This window comes from Oryctolagus cuniculus, chromosome 9 (genome assembly GCF_964237555.1).
Source record: "Oryctolagus cuniculus chromosome 9, mOryCun1.1, whole genome shotgun sequence".
Taxonomy (NCBI): Eukaryota; Metazoa; Chordata; class Mammalia; order Lagomorpha; family Leporidae; genus Oryctolagus; species Oryctolagus cuniculus.
The window spans coordinates 63,296,056-63,305,235 of NC_091440.1; the positions used below are offsets into that span (position 1 = coordinate 63,296,056).

A 9,180-nucleotide genomic window follows, 5' to 3' on the forward strand; every position below is an offset into this window, starting at 1 on the left:
TTTTCTCTCTCTGTCACTATCTCTGTCTCTTTGTCTCTCTGTCTCTTTCTCCCAATCTCTCTGCCTAACAAATAAAAACATTTACAAATAAATAAAAACAGAGAGAGCTTCTTCATTCTTACCCACAAAGAAGTTTAAAATTATACCATGGCTTTTTCTCGGCAATTACATATAGAAAATGAAAAAAGTGACAGGTACATTCTTTAATTTGGGGGCATGAAAGTTCTAATCACATTAGAATTAGGTCAGGAAATCAATTATTTCCTGACCCTTGCTTCTGAGTGGGTCAGAAGCACTGGGGGTACTAGTGAGAAAGAGGGATATGGATTCATGTCTGTGTCTGGAATATTTTGAGTTCTGATCAGGCTTAATTTGATCATTAAATTAGTAATAAGTGACAGAGCCTGCAGAACATCTTCTAATGTTCTATATTTGTTAAAATTGTTCATCTGTGTTTGTCTTGAGAGTGACAGTGAAATATAGCTGTCCATTAACACAAAAGCAAAACATAATGCAGTAATAATGCTTGAAGCTTCCTTTAATGCTGCAGTCTTTAGAAATCATTAATAATAAATTCTCAGCAATGCCATGGGCAGCTTATAGGTAGGTAAAACACTTCAATATAAAATAATACTATACTAAGTCATAGGTCACAGCTTTTAGTAATTTTTCTTAAAGCTATTTAACTTTAAGACCAGTGTCCCCAACATTGGGTGAATTTTACAGATGGGAAAAATAAGGCTATTTTACCAAATGAATGCATCAGAGTGAATTGGAGTATTGAAAATGAAATCACTGGTTTAATTCCAGACTTAAATTAAGGCCTCTGGTACATTTGTTGGTATGCCAGGCACAAGAAGAAATCATTAGTTAATGAGTTAGGGTTGGAGTGGAGATGGGGTTCTATTAACTGCAAACTGTAGGTCACTTGTTTTATCCATCAAACTCAAGAACAAGCAACAACATAGTTGATTATTAAAGGTAAACTTGGGAGACCCCTACCTTACACCTTACACAAAAATCCACTCAACGTGGATTAAAGACCTAAATCTTCGTCCTGACACCATTAAGTTATTAGAGAACATTGGAGAAACCCTTCAAGATATTGGCACAGGCAAAGAATTTCTGGAAAAGACCCGGGAGGCACAGACAGTCAAAGCCAAAATCAACTATTGGGATTGCATCAAATTGAGAAGTTTCTGTACTGCAAAAGAAACAGTCAGGAGAGTGAAGAGACAACCGACAGAATGGGAAAAAATATTTGCAAACTATGCAACAGATAAAGGGTTAATAACCAGAATCTACAAAGAGATCAAGAAACTCCACAAAAACAAAACCAACAACCCACTTAAGAGATGGGCCAAGGACTTCAATAGACATTTTTCAAAAGAGGAAATCCAAATGGCCAACAGGCACATGAAAAAATGTTCAAGGTCACTAGCAATCAGGGAAATGCAAATCAAAACCACAATGAGGTTTCACCTCACACCGGTTAGAATGGCTCACATACAGAAATCTACCAACAACAGATGCTGGCGAGGATGTGGGGAAAAAGGGACACTAACCCACTGTTGGTGGGAATGCAAACTGGTCAAGCCACTATGGAAATCAGTCTGGAGATTCCTCAGAAACCTGAATATAACCCTACCATTCGACCCAGCCATCCCACTCCTTGGAATTTACCCAAAGGAGTTTAAATTGATAAACAAAAAAGCGGTCTGCACCCTAATGTTTATTGCAGCACAATTCACAATAGCCAAGACCTGGAACCAACCTAAATGCCCATCAACGGTAGACTGGATAAAGAAATTATGGGATATGTATTCTTTAGAGTACTATACCGCAGTAAGAAACAACGAAATCCAGTCATTTGCAACAAAATGGAGGAATCTGGAACACATCATGCTGAGTGAAGTAAGCCAGTCCCAAAGGGACAAATACCATATGTTCTCCCTGATCGGTGACAACTGACTCAACACCAAAAAGGAAACCTCCTGAAGTGAAATGGACACTATGAGAAATGGTGACTTGATCAGCATAGCTCTGACTGCTAATGGACAACTTAATACATTATCCCTCATAGTATTTTTTTTTGTCTGTTCTACTTAATATGACTGGTTTAATTCTGTAATTATCACACAGTTATTCTTAAGTGTTGAAAATTAACTGAAATGTGATCCCTGTTAAACATAAGAGTGGGAATAAGAGAGGGAAGAGATGTATAATTTGGGACATGCTCGGGCTGACTTGCCCCAATTGGTAGAGTTGGAAACATACCAGGGGATTCCAATTCAATCCCATCAAGGTGGCATGTGCCAATGCCATCTCACTACTCCAAGTGATCAATTTCAGTTCACAATTGATCATAATGAAAGGACTAAGAGTCAAAGGGAGCACATAAACAAGTCTAGTATCTGCTAACACCAACCGATAGAATAAATAAAGGGGAGAGTGATCCAACATGGGAAGTGAGATACTCAGCAGACTCATAGAATGGCGGATGTCCTAAATAGCACTCTGGCCTCAGAATCAGCCCTAAAGCCATTCCGATCTGGCTGAAAAGCCCATGAGAGTATTTCAGGCATGGAAAGCCAAGACACTCTGGCAAAAAGATCTCTGTGAGTGAGATCCCAGTGGAAAGAACAGGTCTTCAAAGAGGGAGGTGCCTTTCTCTGAAGGGAGGAGAGAACCTCCACTTTGACTATGACCGTGTCTAAACAAGATAAGAGTCGGAGAACTCAAGGGGCTTCCATAGCCTTGGAAACTCATAACTGGTGCATAGGGAGATTACTGATGCCATAAACAGGAGTGTCAATTGGTAAAATCAACAACAGGAGTCACTGTGCACTTACTCCTCATGTAGGATCTCGGTCCTTAACGTGCTGTACACTGAGGCTTAATGCTATAACGAGTACTCAAACAGTATATTTCACTTTGTGTTTCTATGGGGGTGCAAACGACTGAAATCTTTACTTAATGTACACTAAACTGATCTTCTGTAAAAAAAAAAAAAAAAAAAAAAAAGAAAGAAATTTTCAATTCCCAACTTGACTCTCACTGGGATTAAACATGACAATAGGTCTGATCTGATTTCATCATCATTTAAAAAAAATCATCTATTATTTTTCGCTTTATGTTTCTGTGTGGGAGCAAACTGTTGAAATACTTACTTAAGGTATACTAAGCTGATCTTCTGTATATTAAGATAATCGAAAATGAATCTTGATGTGAATGGAAGGGGAGAGGGAGTGGGAAAGGGGAGGGTTGTTGGTGGGAGGGACGGTATGGGGGGGGAAGCCATTGTAACCCATGAGTCGTACTTTGGAAATTTATATTCATTAAATAAAAGATAAAAAAAAAAAAAAAAAGGTAAACTTGGGCTTCTCAGTGTGTGACTTGGGACCACATGGAGAATAAGCAAGTGTTTTCTGAGAGGAAAGGAGACAGAAAAAAACCTGCAAAAGGAAAGCAAAACCAAACCCTTGTACATGAGCACAAGGACTTCATACTCAGTGTTCAGTTTGTAGGAAGGAACCAAAGCAAGGAGCAAGTTCAGACATCATCTGAGATTTGTCCTTCCTCTCATTTCGCTTAATCTCACCCTTCAGTTGTCTGAGACCCTGATGGCTTCCTCCTAATGATATGTGGGGAGCAATCCGGACTAGACTAAGTTACTCGAATTAAGACTTATTCTATGCATCTGCTCTCCCACAATATGGCGCTGGGAGAGAAGTAAACAGCTTCCGCACAGCTGTCTCCAGTTCAGCTAATAAACTGTAGGACTTGCTCCTGATTGGAGAGCAGCGTACTCGGCGTGTGGGCAGCCGAGTTAGGATTGGCGGAGGAGGACTATAAAGGAGGAGAGAGACGGCATGCACCAGGAACATCTATGGGGAACATCTAAGGGAACCCGTGCAGCCCCCGAGAGAACCGGCCGGCGGTGTGCCGCTCCCCTGTGGAAGTGGGGAATGTGGCCAGGGGGAACTGCCCTTCCACGGAGGTGGAAGGGATAGTAGCCAACCCGGGAAGAACCAGCAGCAAACCCGGGGAGGGCCGAGCAGACGAAAGAACAGCGCAGGGTCCTGTGTCGTTCCTCCACGAAGAGGGGGAGCGACATAATGGTGCCGTGACTCGGATATGAAGCCTAGGCAGGGCTTAGTGTCGTTCCTCCATGAAGAGGGGGAGCGACATGATAGAGTGTGCAGGAAGCCAAAGTGGGGATAAAAATGGCCCAAGCACATGTGCTATGGTTTGGTGTGGTTTAAGTGCTTTCCAAAGGTTAATGTATTGGAAGCTCGGCCCCCAGTGGGGTGATGTTAAGAGGTATTGGGACCTAGAGTATGGATATTAGGTTATTGCGGGCGTGTCCTCAGAAAGGATAAAGGTAGTGCTCAAGGGACCACCCTCATCTCTCTCTCTTTTTTCCTTTTTTTTTTTTTTTTGTTTTTGCTTCTTGCCAAGTGATCTCTCCCTCTCATATGCACTCCCACCATGATGATATTCATCATGATGTGACACAGCCAGTGGGGACTTCAGCAGATGCCAAGGGGATTAGACCACTCAATCTTGGACTTTCAACCTCCAAAACTATGAGCTAAACAAATCTCTTTTCTTTATAAGTGGCCAACTTCAGATGTTTTTTCGTAGTAACAGAAAATGGACAATATATCATCCAAAGGCCAGAGTCCAGGGAGAGGAATCGCATACAGGGTAATTCGTCCCAGTGTTATCAGCTGAGAACTTCTCTGTGCAATATGCCGAATCAGTCTGTTGGAATCAAGACTCACTCATGCCTCTTAATGCTTTTCTCTGCAGAAAATTCATGGGAAGATGCCGGTGCCGCGGCTCAATAGGCTAATCCTCCACCTAGTGGCGCCGGCACACCGGGTTCTAGTCCCGGTCGGGGCGCCAGATTCTGTCCCCGTTGCCCCTCTTCCAGGCCAGCTCTCTGCTGTGGCCCGGGAGTGCAGTGGAGGATGGCCCAGGTGCTTGGGTCCTGCACCCACATGGGAGACCAGGATAAGCACCTGGCTCCTGCCTTCTGATCAGTGCAGTGCGCCAGCTGCAGCACACCAGCCGTGGCGGCCATTGGAGGGTGAACCAATGGCAAAAGGAAGAGCTTTCTGTCTCTCTCTCTCACTGTCCACTCTGCCTGTCAAAAAAAAAAAAAAAAAAAAAAAGAAAAAAGAAAAGAAAAGAAAAGAAAATTCATGGGAAGATGAAATCCGAGATGTAAATTGTGTGACTTTCAGCAGAAACCTCCCTCCCCCAAATCGGCCCTCTGTTTCCTCATATGTAACTGGAAGGGCAGGGAGGATTGAAAAATTCAGGATCCCAAAACACTGGCCTTGCAGAGGGCCTTGACAACGCTACGGCTGAAGTGTCTGCTCACTTAAAAAATTAAACTTACTTTTGAGTTGGACAGAACTGGTATTAAGCAAAGTCATGGTTCATTAACCCATTGAGTTCCAGGCCAGAATCTATCCAGACTGTTAGTTTTTGAATTTCTAAGATGATAGTTTTCAAACAAGTCAGAAATATAGGAAACCACATAAATAATAAGCTCCTAAATAGCTCTCACCTTTCTTCCTTTGACAATGGCATTATAGTTAATGGCTCATATATCCATTTTTTTTTTTAAATTAAGTTGAGGTAGTTTATTCTACCAGCCAAACTTTACTCATAATGTAATTTGTCTGTAACTGTCACCAGCAAACAGCACTGGGAAAAATCTACTCCAAAGACTGAACTCTGAACACAGAATTGCATCCTAAGACAAGTTTTCAAATTCCAAACAGTAGTAAACAAGACTTGTGTGCTTTCAGACACATTATATTAGAAAGTTTTTGATCCCTCTATATTTTGTCTAGACAGCTTTTTTTTAACAGTCACAGAAGACCTTTCCTATTTGTCCAACTCAAGCCTTTCTCTCTCCCACTCACCAATATCCTACTTTAGAAATGGTTCTGATCAAATGGAAAGGAAGAGTGGTGCTGCGTGAGATCCTTCACGATTCCAACAGCACTACCCCAGAAACAACGGCATGACACAATCAAGCTAACGCACCAGCTAGCAACCTCCTGCAGGTTCATGCGAGGGCTGCGACCTGACTCGATTACCACATCTTTACATTACTAAGATAGATGGTTAGTCTCATCATAATACAGCTTTTAACAGATTCTTAGGATGTAATACTAGTAATAAATGGAGACTACCTGACTTATTGTCCAATCTAACATTTGAGGCACAAGTCTTAACTCGTTGGGCAGGGGTAGGCATAATAGATCCTTCCCAGTGCAATAGAAAAGCAATCTGGATATGTCTGGATATGTTGATTTGCGTATATGGATTTGTTGTTTGTTCACCAAAGCCACACACTTGAACCCAGCAGTCAGGCAGCTGTGGTTCCCTTCAGGGAAACGCACCTTTAGTATCTGAACTTGGACATTTTACATCACACCAGCTCCGGCTTGCTTCTCCTCTGCACGTCTGCTAGCCTCCACTGCACGTCTGCTAGCCTCCACTGCCTACGGCACACCTAACTGGAGGAACAGATTCCTCCCAGGCAGTTTCTCCACACTTCCCTGTTCTCTCAAACGGGAGCTGAGGCTCACGCTTTGGAAGCATTGCGAAACCACCAAAAAGGTACCACAGCAACACCCAGCACGCACAGCGAGTTTCAGCTGCCATCTCTTGTTCTCCCTTACGTAAAGCTATGTCACGGTGCTCTCGGGGCAGGATCTCGCCTTCTGCTCCGCTTCTTCCTCAAGGCGAATGGACACGGATACGGAATAAGCCTTGCTGAAGCTGCAGGCGGAAGAGCTTGCAATTTGCAATACGTAAGGCTGCACACCGAGTGCGGCGAAGGTCGGATGGAAGAAGTGGTTTCGTGTGGTGCCAGGTTCCTGTGCTGCGTTTAAACTCACGCACGTAGTCGTAATTGGTACTTGTATCAAGATCTCCGATAACATAAATACTAGCTCCTATAGGCACAGCACCATAGACACAAGAGGAACTGGCAGGGATGCACAGGTTCTGGTCGTTAAGATAGATCCACCTTTTGAACTCATCGTGGTAGAACTCGGACTTGCAGGTGACCATCTCGCCACCCTGGATGTCCTCACGACTTCTGACTCCCCGGAACACGTACAGCTCCATGGCAACGCCACAGGCCACTGCTCCAAATCTCCTCTCCTTCAGGGGGCAGATAGCAGTCCATTGCTGGGTTCTGGGGTCATAACACTCCACGGATTCAAAAAACTTTCCATATGATCCTCCCCCCATAGCATAGATTTTCTTCTTCATAGCTGCATAGCAGCCAATCTTTCTAACCATGGTCAAATCCAGTTGCTTTGTCCATGTTTTAGAATAAATATCATTAACACTCCATGGAAATCAGCTCTTTTTCACCATCTTCCCCCCCTAAAATGTACAGCATTCGGTCGATCTCCACAATCCCAAAGTTATGCCTTGCCGCATTCATGGGCGGCAGCGCAGTCCATGTGTTTGCATCCGGATCATACTTTTCTCCCGAGCTCAGTGTCTGCTTATTTTCATCTTGGCCGCCAAACACAAAGAGAAATCCTTCTGCGGAGAGGACACCATGGTTGATCCTCGGCATGCTCAAGGGCGCCAGTTCGATCCACAGCTGCCTGTTGGGGTCATAGAGAGGGCACATGCACCGCATCGCGGCCGTTGGTTTCCGGGAAACTCTTTCCTCCCCACCGACAGTCACGATGCACTCCGAGTAGCCCCGGGGCTTGAAGTTGGCCAGCACGGCCTCTCCTTGCTGCGGCTGGCTGAGGGGGATGTTGCTGCACTCTTTGACAATTTCTCGAACTAGTGGTTCGTTCAGCATCTGTTCCCGTAAGTAGCTGGAGTCCAGCCCCGACACCCAGAGCGCTGACATCACGTCCTTCATGTGGACCTTTCTTATTTCTGTGTCATGTGCTAGCCACCGGATTACGGCTTCAAATACGTATTTTTCATTGCCAACGTTCAACTTCTCGAGAGAAGTAACTTCTCTGAGCTTCTGAGGGCTCAGTTCTAGGAATTCTTCAGTGCTGCTGACGTCTCGGAAGTGCGTCTCCAGGTATTCTGTGGCCAGGTAGTGGACGTGGTGCAGGCAGTAATGCAGCGCAAAGTCCCGGATCCCAATGCAGTTCTCGGCAGCAATGCAGCCTTCTAAAAACTCACAGCACAGAGTCTTAAGGTCCGTCAGCAGCAGCAGGTCTGCAGCCTGTACGACATCTTGGATTGTGTCTTCGTTCAGCCTGATCTGATATAGGCGCTGGCCGCCGCCAGGATGTTCTTCTGCACCGGGATCTCCTCCCCGTGAGGACCAGGTGCGCGTCGCAGAAGCGGGACTCTTCACGGAAAGAGCTGAGCGCTCGCAGCAGGCGCGCGGCGTGTTGAGGGTCAGCCATCGGGGCGCCCGTTTCCCCGCCAGACGGACGCCGCCCGGCCAGACTCGACCCCTTGAGCTGCCCGCGCCAGCGCGCGCCCCGTCCGCACACTCTCATATATCCATTGAAAATCATTTATCTCTTTCCATCTTCTTTAAATAATTTCAAAATTCAGGATTCTATTCTAAGTCAAGAGGTAGCTCTTCTTTCTAGTTCTTTAACTATTGAAACTTTAGCAGACTCAATAATAATTTGAAACAAAACTTAAAACTCAGACTGTTGGAAAGATCAACACATAAATTAAAAGTGCATGTAATCTCACAGTTTTTGTTAAAATCAAAGCAAATACTATGACCAGGTTTCTTAACAGATAAAAATTCAGTTTCTTCTAAAATTAAAAAAGAAAGAAGGAAATGTCTGTGTATATCAGTTTTGCTGCAAGTACAATGTTTCGTCAAACTTTGTTTTAAATCTTTGTCAAACAAATTGATAAGAATTATATACTAAGATAATTTTAATGATTTTGTGACTTTTAAAATTACTTTATATGAATGAGTGAAGTTGAACATCCTTTCATAGCCCTTGCCTATTTTCCTACTGGACTATGGTCTTCTCACTTTTTATTTGTTGAGCTCTTTATTTATTTTTTAAAGATTTATTTATTTATTTGAAAGGTAGATTTACAGAGAGGCAGGGGTGGGGGAGGGAGAGAGAAAGAGAGGTTTTCTATTTGCTGGTTCATTCCTCGCATGGCCGCAAAGGTCAGAGCTAGGCT

At 43.9% G+C, this 9,180-nt stretch overlaps 1 pseudogene; it reads right to left on the reverse strand.

Moving 5' to 3' along the window:
* Positions 1 to 6,508: 6,508 nt before the first annotated feature.
* LOC100342373 (gigaxonin pseudogene) lies at positions 6,509 to 8,426 on the reverse strand (annotated as a pseudogene).
* Between the last annotated feature and the right edge of the window lie 754 nt (positions 8,427 to 9,180).